The sequence below is a fragment of the Arachis hypogaea genome, chromosome 14 (genome assembly GCF_003086295.3).
Source record: "Arachis hypogaea cultivar Tifrunner chromosome 14, arahy.Tifrunner.gnm2.J5K5, whole genome shotgun sequence".
Classification (NCBI taxonomy): Eukaryota; Viridiplantae; Streptophyta; class Magnoliopsida; order Fabales; family Fabaceae; genus Arachis; species Arachis hypogaea.
This window is the reverse complement of record NC_092049.1, coordinates 90529431-90541235: the sequence shown is the minus strand read 5'-3', so window position 1 is coordinate 90541235 and position 11805 is coordinate 90529431. Positions and strand designations below refer to the sequence as shown.

The 11805-nt window shown below is 41.4% G+C and overlaps 1 non-coding gene across 1 annotated transcript; it reads right to left on the bottom strand.

Moving 5' to 3' along the window:
* Nucleotides 1-256: 256 nt before the first annotated feature.
* LOC112745298 (small nucleolar RNA R71) lies at nucleotides 257-363 on the bottom strand. Its single transcript, XR_003173235.1, has one exon. It is a non-coding gene; the product is annotated as a small nucleolar RNA R71 (small nucleolar RNA).
* Between the last annotated feature and the right edge of the window lie 11442 nt (nucleotides 364-11805).

Sequence of the window (11805 nt, the reverse complement as noted above, 5' to 3'; positions counted from 1 at the left end):
GCTCAATTTGATGCCCAAGTTTCATGGCTTACCTGCTCAAGAGCCTATCAAGCACCTGAGAGATTTCCAAGCAGCCTGTTCTACTGTCAGGCATGATGGTGTAGATGAAACTTCAATTTTTCTGAAAGCTTTCTCGTTTTCTCTTGAGGGAAAAGCAAGAGAGTGGTACTACACTCAACCCCTAGCGAATGTATCCAACTGGGATACACTCAGAAAAGAATTTTTGGAAAATTTTTTTCCATCTGAAGTTACTGATAAACTGAGGAAGGACATTTCCACGATTGTTCAGGATGACAACGAGACTTTCTTTGAATACTGGGAGCGCTTCAATAATCTTCTGGAAGCATGCCCCCATCACAGGATTGACAAGATAGTGTTACTCAGCTATATCACACAGGGCATGAGGCCCCAAGATAAAACCACATTGGAAAGTGCTAGCAATGGGTCTATGAAGAAGTACAAGACCACTGATGAGGCATGGCAATTGATCAGTGACTTAGCTGAATCTACCAGGAACCACAGGCAGAAACAAGGCCGTTCAAAAGTCGTTGCAGAAGTATCCTCTAGCAGAGAGACTGCTGCTCTAGCTCAGAGTATCTGTGAAATGACCAACTTGCTGAAGCAGATGAAATTGAATCAACAACAATTTCAGCAAGCTCAACCTTCTCCAGCACAGGAAAGCCAATAGTTAGTCCCACAGAGAGTCTGCGGCATTTGTGCTGATTATAGCCATTATACGGATGAATGCCCGCAGCTCCAGCAAGAAGACAATATGGTAGCATCCACTCATAACTTCTATGACCACCCCAACCAAGGGTACAATCAAGGTCGAAATCATAACCATGGATGGCAGGATAATTCTAACCAGAATTGGAGGGACAACAGTAACAGAGGAGGCAGAAATAATCAGGAAAATCAGAGGTAGAATAATAACAACAGGCAGCAGAACCAACCTTACAGAGCACCTCACCTGAGGCAATCCCAAGGACCACAGAATACCCAACAGCAGACCTCTCAATTTACTCATCCTTCTTCATCTTCTAATGAAGAGTTACTAAAATCTTTTGAGCAGAGACAACAGACTATGGAAAATAACATTATGAATAACATTAATGCCAGTCTGAATGGTCTGACCTCTACTTTGCAAGCTCTTGTCTCACAGATTGGATCAATGAAAAATTCCAATACCCAACCTTCAAGTTCCACTGAAATTCCCTCTCAACCATTACCCAATCCAAAGGGAGGCATTAATGCCATTACCCTAAGGTCCAGAACCACACTGCAAGAGAGGAATCGGGAGGAGCCAAGCCCACCAGAACACGCCTCAGCTGAAGAGTGTGGTTCTGGTGGGCTTAATCCCAGTCAAGGCTTTCTATTTCTACTACCTCTTCAGCTGAGGCGTGTTCTGGTGGGCTTGGCTCCTCCCGATTCATCTCTTGCAGTATGGTTCCGGACCTTAGGGTAATGGCATTAATGCCTCCCTTTGGATTGGGTAATGGTTGAGAGGGAATTCCAGTGGAACTTGAAGGTTGGTTATTGGAATTTTGCATTGATCCAATCTGTAAGACAAGAGCTTGCAAAGTAGAGGTCAGACCATTCAGACTGGCATTAATGTTATTCATAATATTATTTTCCATGGTCTGTTGTCTCCGCTCAAAAGATTGTAGTAACTCTTCATTAGAAGATGAAGAAGGATGAGTAAATTGAGAGGTCTGCTGTTGGGTATTCTGTGGTCCTTGGGATTGCCTCAGGTGAGGTGCTCTGTAAGGTTGGTTCTGCTGCCTGTTGTTGTTATTATTCCACCTCTGATTTCCCTGATTATCTCTGCCTCCTCTGTTACTGTTGTCCCTCCAATTCTGGTTAGAATTATCCTGCCATCCATGGTTATGATTTCCATCTTGATTGTACCCTTGGTTGGGACAGTCATAGAAGTTATGAATGGATGCTACCATGTTGTCTTCTTGCTGGAGCTGCGGGCATTCATCCGTATAATGGCTATAATCAGCACAAATGCCACAGACTCTCTGTGGGACTAACTGTTGGCTTTGCTGTGCTGGAGAAGGTTGAGCTTGCTGAACTTGTTGATTCAATTACATCTGCTTTAGCAAGTTGGTCATTTCACAGATACTCTGAGCTAGAGCAGCAGTCTCTCTGCTAGAGGATACTTCTGCAACGGCTTTTGAACGGCCTTGTTTCTGCCTGTGGTTCCTAGTAGATTCAGCTAAGTCGCTGATCAATTGCCATGCCTCATCAGTGGTCTTATACTTCTTCATAGACCCATTGCTAGCACTTTCCAATGTGGTCTTATCTTGGGGCCTCATGCCCTGTGTGATATAGCTGAGTAACACTATCTTGTCAATCCTGTGATGGGGCATGCTTCCAGAAGATTATTGAAGCGCTCCCAGTATTCAAAGAGAGTCTCGTTGTCATCCTGAACAATCGTGGAAATGTCCTTCCTCAGTTTATCAGTAACTTCAGATGGAAAAAAATTTTCCAAAAATTCTTTTCTGAGTGTATCCCAGTTGGATACATTCGCTAGGGGTTGAGTGTAGTACCACTCTCTTGCTTTTCCCTCAAGAGAAAACGGGAAAGCTTTAAGCAAAATTGAAGTTTCATCTACACCATCACGCCTGACAGTAGAACAGGCTGCTTGGAAATCTCTCAGGTGCTTGATAGGCTCTTGAGCAGGTAAGCCATGAAACTTGGGCATCAAATTGAGCAGTGCGGTCTTTATTTCAAAATCTGTAGCCACCGTTGGGTGATGCACTTGAAACGGTTGCATTGTAAAATCAGGGGCTCCTTCCTCCTGGATAGTAACTCTTCTGGCTGCCGCCATGTTACCTGTACGTAAATCAACCGAATCAGTAGAACGGGAGCTGGTTTCTTCCTCAAATGGCGTTTCGAATCCGCCCTTAGAGAGGACTAACCGACGCTGAGCTCGCCTTAATTGTGAAATAGTCCTTTCAATTTCAGGATCGAATATTGGCAAGCTTGGATCAGGAAGTGAACGCATCATTTGACGAAAGAAACATGCAGCTCATATTAGCAAAATAAAATAAAATGCAAATAAATAAATTCCAATTAATAACTTTAGCACTCTATTGCAACTCTCCGGCAACGGCGCCAAAAATTGTAGCAGAAATTGGCGAATTAAAAATTGTTAATTTATATACGTTGCAAGTATAGTTCTTAACTCGCCAGAAATTTGCCTATCAATTTAAAAAGGTGTCACAGAAAATTGAAATTAAAATACTGGGAGTATGAGTCCCAGGTCATCTCCCAACAAGATGCAGAAAAGTGTGCTATTTTATTAATCAGATGTTTTCAAATAGGTTTGAGTTGAGTAAACAGGAAATTAAATTGGTGAATTTGAATAATGTAAATAAAAGCCTTGACTGGGAGTTGATTAGTTGGAATCCCTATTATTGTTGGAATACTCTCAAGATTAATTGACAATTAAAGGTTGTTCTGTTTAGTTATCCTTTACTAGGTAAGGGAAAGTCAAACAAGTTGCAATGCTACGTTTGTTCACAAGTTGCAAACAACTTAATTAAAAGAAATTGGTGTTAGTGACTAGAAGGCAATCCAACCATAAACCCAATTACAATTTTTCTTTTAAGCTTTCCAACTCAAGGGTTCCTTTCAATCAACTCCCCATCAAGTTAGGAAACTACTCGCTCATTGTGAATGTAAAATTCATAGCATATGAAAATGAATTAAAGAAAGACATTGTAAATAAAAATCAAAATAGTCAATTAAAAAGAAAAGTGATCCTTGTATTAAATAATCCTAAAAATATTCCAATGGTAAAATTAAACAAAGCAAAGAACATGGAAGATTAAACCAAGTAAAGAAAACGAACTAGAATGACGAAGTCTTGATGAGGTAATAACTCTTCTCAGTGTCCCAATGCAAAGAGCAATCGAAAATTAAATCCTAAGAACTATGAATGTGTAGAGAGAAAACCTATAGGAGGAGTAAACTAGATCTAAAACTAAAACTGTGTAAAATGAATGTTGTCTCTGGTTTCTGCATGTTCTCTGGCTCTAGTCTGCTGTTTTGGGCCGAAAAGTGGGTCAAAATAGGGTCCAAAATCGCCCCCAGCGAATTCTGCAGATTATGCAGATCGCGCATGTCACGCGATCGCGTCATCCATGCGGACGCGTCATTCGCATTTTTCCTTGCCACGCGTTCGCGTCATCCACGCCTCCGCGTCGCTTGTGCTTTACCATTCCGCGCGGTCACGTGAGCCATGCGGCCGCGTCACTGCAATTTCTCCTCTTCCGCGCGGTCGCGTGAGCCATGCGGCCGCGTCACTTCTCGCTGGTTATCTCCTCAATTTCTTGTGTTCCTTCCATTTTTGCTAGCTTCCTTTCTAATCTCCAACTCATTCATGCCCTATAAAGCCTGAAACGCTTAACACACAGATCACGGCATCAAATGGAATAAAGGAGAATTAAAAATACATAATTAAAAGTTCCTAGGAAGCAGTTTTCAATCATGTAATAGTTTCAGGAAGGAAATATAAATGCATGCTAAATTAATGAATAAGTGGGTAAAGATCATGATAAAACCACACAATTAAACACAATATTTCAATCAACAATGAGTTTGATAAATCAAGGGTCACCAATTAATCAACCAAAGCCAAAAGGGAAAATATCTAAATTAAATTAAAAGCATTTATAAATGAAGCAAAGCAAAATTAAATCTGAAAATACCTCGAATTGCATTCACAAAAGAACTTAAATATGACATGGACATTCATAAATTAAATTAGGAAAATAAATAACAAAAAATATTGAACTTAGGATTGAGAGTTACTCCTAAAACTAAGAGAAGTCCTAAATCCTAATCCTAAGAGAGAGGAGAGAACCTCTCTCTCTAAAAACTACATCAACTCCTAAAATTGTGAATTTGAAAGCTTATTCATGAATGGATGCAATCCCTCTACTTTATAGCCTCTAATCTGTGTTTTCTGGGCTGAGAACTGGGTCGAAAATAGCCCAGAAATTGCTGGAGGAGAAATCTGCCACGCTGGTTTTTCGTCAATGCGACGCGTCCGCGTGGATCACGCGGTCGCGTCACCTAGCTTCAGGGCAACTATGGCATATTATATATCAATCGAAGCCCCAAACGTTAGCTTTCCAACGCAACTGGAACCGCGTCGTTTGGACCTCTTTAGCTCAAGTTATAGCTGTTTGAGTGCGAGGAGGTCAGGCTGCACTGTTTAGGAATTTCTCCAACTTCTTGTACTCCTTCCACTTTTGCATGCTTCCTTTCCATCCTCTGAGCCATTCCTGCCCTGTAATCTCTGAAATCACTTAACACATATATCAAGGCATCTAATGGTAATAAGAAAGGATTAAACATAGGGAACTTAAGGCCAAAGAAGCATGTTTTCAATCAAAGCACATAATTAGGAAGGCAAATGTAAAACATGCGAATAGTATGAATAAGTGGGTAAAGAGTTGATTTTACTACTCAATTAAGCCCAAGATAAACCATAAAATAGTGGTTTATCACCCACCCTATCAATCTCAAGGTCAAAACAATTACTGGTAATAGTTCTAATCAAGGGTGGAGGGACAATGCCCAGGAAACAACCCCAATCAAAGATGGAACCAAGGCAACTCATCTTCTCATTACTACAACAACTACCAATCTTCTTCCTAATACCACAACAATAACCACCAAGCCAACCAAAACCACCATAACCAACCATACCAACACTCACAATAAAATCAAAACAACAAACCAATCAACCCTCTTCTTCTCCCACAACCCAAGGTGATGACTCTCACCGTGCACTCTACCAAGAGCAAGAGAGACTTAGGGTTATGGTAGAGAAAAATGAGGAGAACACTAGGAATCTCAATGCACAATTTGGTAACATGAGTGCTCAATTATCCAACATAACCAAAATACTTTCAAGGATGTCCCTACCTCCTTCCAAAAATACCAACACCAACCAAGCCTCAAGCTCTTCTAGCCTTCTATCCCACCCCCTTCCAAACCTAAAAGGTGGTCTTAACGCCATTACTCTACGGTCGGAGACTACATGGAAGACATTCATGAGGAGGAAGTAGTTGTTGAAGTTTAACATGAGGAAGGTGAGGGAGACACAAAGCAAGAGGAAGAAGAAGTGAGCCTTAAGGAACCCAAGAGGAAGGCCATAATGGATGAACCCATTTCCATTTCATTCCCTTCCATGGTAAAGAAGGCCAAGAACACTCCGGAGTTTGATCTAAACTTGCTTCAACAAATTCCAGAGTATGCTAAGTTTTTAAAGGACTTGTGCACACACAAAGATAGGATTGGTGAGTTGGAAACATTGTCATTGGGTGGTTCCATTTCTTTATTGATGAAGCCTATTCCGAAAAAGTATAGTGACCCCGGACCTTGTTTAGTATCCTGTTAGATTGGTGGAGTTGCCTTTTATGATTGCATGTGTGATTTGGGGGCTTGTGTGAGTATAATGCCACTCTCTATATTTGCAAGGTTGAATTTAGCTTCATTGAAAAGGTCGGCCGCCAAATTTGCCTTAGCCGACAAGAGTGTGATCACCGTAGTAGGGATAACGGAAGATGTGCTTGTGACAATCAAGGACTTAGTGTTTTCAATTGATTTCTATATCCTAGAAATGCCTTCGATGGATAATGGAAGTTCCTCCTCCGTTTTGCTTAGTAGACCTTTCTTGAAGACCTCTAAATTTAAATTGGATGCCTTTACCAGCACATACTCTTTTGAGGTAGGTGACAAGACCATCAAGTTTAACTTGGAAGAGGCCATGAGACATCCACCTGAAGAGCACTCCGTCCTCCGTTGTGATGTGATTGATGAGGTAGTAATGGAGATACAAAGAGAAGATTGCAACAGGTTGTACTATCCTGTTATTGAAGGGAAGGATAAACATGAGGATAAACAAGAGAAAACCGATGAGGATGAGCTTCATGATCTTGGTGAGAAAGAACCTCAACTTGAAGCAAAAACTGAATCGAAGCCTCTACCTTTCCACTTGAAATATGCATTCCTTGAGGATAACCAAAGGTTTCCGGTAATCATTGCTAGCGAGCTCTCTAGCCAAGAAGAAGAGAAGCTCCTAGAGGTCCTAAGAAAGCACAAGAAAGCAATCGGTTGGATCTTAGCCGACATTGTGGGATTGACCCCCGTATGTGTATGCATCGCATCTTCCTTCAAGAGGGAGCTCGGCCAGTTAGACAACAAAGAAGGCTCAAACCCACCATTCTTGATGTGGTGAAAAAAGAAGTCACAAGGTTGCTTGATGCGGGTATTTTTATCTGATTTTCGATAGTGAGTGGGTGAGCCCAGTTCAAGTTATTCCAAAGAAATTAGGAATCATTTCTGTCAAGAAAGATGATGGTGAAGTGGTCAGAACAAGGGTGCAAAATGCTTGGCGGGTATGCATTGATTATAGGAAGCTGAATGCGGCAACAAGGAAAGACCATTACCCCTTGCTATTCATTGATAAGATGTTGGACCGACTTGCAGGTAAATCTCATTACTGCTTTTTTGATGGTTTTACAGGCTACTTCCAGATACATATTGCTCCTGAGGATCAGGAAAAGACCACCTTTACTTGTCCCTTTGGCACCTTTGCTTACAAAAGGATGCCATTTGGGTTATGCAATGCACCTGCCACTTTTCAGCGGTGCATGACTATGTCTGTTTTGATCTCATGGAGAGTTGTCTGGAAGTCTTTATGGACGATGTCAGTGTATATGGGGCTTCTTTTGATAGCTGTTTAGAGAACTTGGCTAAGGTCCTAGAGAGATGAGTTAACACTAGCCTTGTCCTCAATTTCAAAAAATTCCACTTCATGGTGAGACAAGGCATAGTGTTAGGACACGTAGTTTCTGATAAGGGAATTTCTGTGGACCTGACCAAGGTTGATGTCATTACCAGTTTACCTCACCCTTCTTCTGTGAGGGAGGTTCGTTCTTTTTTGGGATATGTAGGATTCTATAGGTGCTTCATCAAGAATTTTACCAAGATTGCATCGCCGTTATCGCGCTTGCTACAAAAGGACGTAGACTTTGAGTTTGATAGTGCTTGTGCAGAAGCATTTGAGGAGTTGAGAAGAGCTCTTATCATGGCACTAATTGTGAGGGGTCCTGATTGGACGCAACTGTTTGAAATCATGTGCGATGCATCAAACCATGCCGTAGGTGCCGCACTTGCACAACGCGATGGTAAGCTCCCTTACATTGTTGCTTACTCCTCAAAGACATTGGATGCGGCGCAATCCAATTACACCACTACGGAAAAAGAGCTTCTAGCGATTGTTCATGCATTGGATAAATTTAGATCTTATTTGTTAGGTTCCAAAATAGTGATGTATACGGATCATGCAGCCCTAAAATATTTGTTGACAAAGAATGAGTCGAAACCTAGGCTCATACGTTGAATCCTGCTCTTGCAAGAGTTTGACGTTGAAATTAGGGATCGAAGTGGGTTACAAAATTTGGTTGCAGACCATCTGAGCCGCTTTGAAAATCTTAAATATGACCCATTTCCGATTGACGACTCATTTCCTTTGGATGGTTTGCATGCTATTGGGGATAGCTCTCCTTGGTTTGCACCTATGGCGAATTACTTGGTTGCCAATATCTTCCCTCCTAACTTTTCAAAAAATCAAAGAGACAAGTTGAGGAGTGATTTCAAGTATTACATTTGGGATGACCCTCACTTGTGGAAACGGGGAGTAGACCAAGTGATTCGTAGATGTGTCCTGGAGTCCGAATTCCAATCTATTCTCGAATCTTGTCATTCATCCGAGTGTGGTGGCCACTTTGTCCCACAACGGACGGCTAAAAAAGTTTTGGATTGTGGATTCTGGTAGCCGACATTGTTCAAGGATGTTAACCAATTTTTTGTATCATGTCACTAATGTCAAAAGTTAGGAAATACATCCCAAAAGGATGAAATGCCTCAACAACCAATGTTGTTTTGTAAAATCTTTTATGTATGGGGCATAGACTTTATGGGGCCATTTCCTAACTCAAATGGATATCTTTACATTCTGTTAGCGGTTGATTACGTATCAAAGTGGGTGGAAGCGATACTACCCGCCTTGATGACGCTAATATTGTGGTTTCTTTCATTAGAAACAATATTGTATGCCACTATGGGTCGCCACGAGCAATCGTGAGCGACCAAGGTACTCACTTTTGCAACAGGAAGATGGAAGCACTACTCAAGCGATACGGGATACTATACAAAGTTGCAACCGCTTACCACCCCCAAACTAATGGCCAAGCGGAGGTGTCCAACCAAGAGATAAAGCGGGTTTTGGTAAAAGTGGTGAACCCACAAAGGAGAGATTGGAGCTCTCGATTGGGTGATGCATTATGGGCATATCGGACAGCCTACAAGACTCCGCTAGGGATGAGTCCCTTTTGGATTGTCTCTGGGAATGCATGCCACCTTCCGGTTGAAATTGAACATAAGGCCTATTGGGCAGTTAAGCAATGCAATATGAACTTCACCAAGGCGGGCATAGCAAGGAAATTACAATTAGAAGAACTCAAATGCCTTAGGATGGAGGCCTATGAGAATGCAAAGATTTATAAGGAGAAAACTAAGGCGTTCCATGATCACCATATCCGCAAGAAAGATTTTCAAGAGGGTGATGAAGTTTTTCTATACAACTCAAAGCTCAGATTCATGCCTGGGAAGCTCCGTTCAAGGTGGGATGGCCCCTTTAAAGTGAAGGAAGTGAAGCCCTATGTAGTGGTTGAGCTATTCCACCCTCAAAGCGGTGCAACATTCAAAGTGAACGGCCACAGGATAAAGAAGTATCATGGTTATAAGTCACCAAGGGAAGTGGAGGTGTTCCTTATTGAGGATGCACCAAAAGGAGGAGAATCTTAAGCTCATGACCGTCCAACTTAAGGACGTTAAAGAAAAGTGTTAGGTGGGAGACACCCCACCATGGTATGATCCTCCTTGTACATAATCTCTTGCATGAAATTTTAGGGTCTTTGTTTGATTTGGTGAGTTTGTCTAAGTGTATTTGATGTTGTTTGATTTTGTTGAGCTGGTTAAAATCTTCATGAGGATTTCATTGATCTTTCTTTGGGTGAATTGGTAATTTTGAAGAAAATACTTAATTTTGAGTATTGCATGAAATTTTGAGTATTTTTGAACTATCTAGCTTGAATAACTGCTAAGATTGTGTTATAATTGCCTTTCCTCATGTTAAAAAAAAAACGTCGCCCCACGCGTACGCGTCGATTGTGTTTCCACAACTCCTGGTACAAAAACCAGAGAGTTACGCTGGAATTGTGGGAGAGGAGTGCCAGAAGCACAAATCCTCTCCATACGTGAGCGTCGGTTGCTGATTTTGGAACTCCTGGTACAAAAACCAGAGAGTTACGCCGGTTTTGTGCAAATTTTTTGTGTGGAGCACAATTGCTCACCACGCGTACACGAGGGCGACGCGCACGCGTCGTCGCTCTTTTCACCATCCACGCGTGAGCGTGGGCGACGCGCACGCGTCACCTTGCTGACACAACTAAATGTGCAGTGCCCCTGTTTTCTCCCGTTCTTCACTTCTTTTCTTCATTTCTCTTCTTTTATTCCTTCTTCCTCTCTTCTTCCTCCACCTTACCTCCTCTTCTCCGCCTACCACCACCAGCGACCACCACCTCCGGCAGTCCCACATTTTTTCTCTCTTCTCTCTTCTCCTACTCTCATTTACACCCTACCTTATCTTCTTCCTCCTTTCAAGGTCTTACTCCTCTTCCCTCTCTTTTGCTTTTTAAAATTTCCTCTTTTAATTGCATTGCTTTACTCTATTTTCCTTCTTCTTAGTTGCATTTTGATTTTGTTGTTTATATTTCATTTTGTTTCTTCTCTTCCTTTTTTACATTCTTCTATGGGTGTGAAACTTCATTATATTTCTTGCATTGGTAGGTTATTTTGATATTTCTTGCCTTATTTGTGTTATGTGATGTTGTTTTGATGCTTGATATTTCATTTGGGTATTACATTTTTGAATTTTTCTTTAACTTGCTTATTGTTTGGAAGTTGCACACCAAGTGTTTGTTGAAAAGCACCAATGATATTTTAGTTCATTTTGACATTATGCTTTCAATTTAGTGCTTCTTTCTCATTACACTTGCTCTTCTTCATGTGCATTGAGCCTATTATGCTTCATCTTTACCATCTATGTGTTCACTACCTATGACTTGCTTCTTTGTACCATATTGCAATATTTGTGATTCTACTTTCTCTAACTCCACTTTATCCCATTTGTATGCTTCGTTGTCTTGGAATTAGACTAGGTGAATGATTTTCTTGTGCTTTTTTGTTCCTTTCTTGCATATGTTACTTATTGTTGCTATTGATGCTTGAGCCCACGCCTCTCATGCTTTACACTTGCATGCTTCTCTCACTCTTGCATCTCATGCTAGTGATATGCCCCATGATTAAATTGTTGTCTTACTTACATGTTGCAGCTGTCATGTCTTCAAGATGCTTTATCCCTTTATGGCATTATTTCTCACTTGCATGTTGCTAATTAAGTGTTGTTTCTTTGAGTTTAATGTTTTCTCTTTTCCTTCCTTTTCAGGATGGCCACCAAAAGGGCAAGGAAAAGGCCTCGAAAAAGCCGCATACAAAGAGGGAACCTCAAAGGTCAACCACCAAGGCGCACCCTGTACCAAAAGTTAAGCCTCCCTCTAAGAGGGTGAAAAGGGTCATTCATATTGATGAGGAAGAGAAGGACAACCCTGCAAAGGACAATGCAAGGTTCACCAATCGCTTTTGTGAGCTTATGTT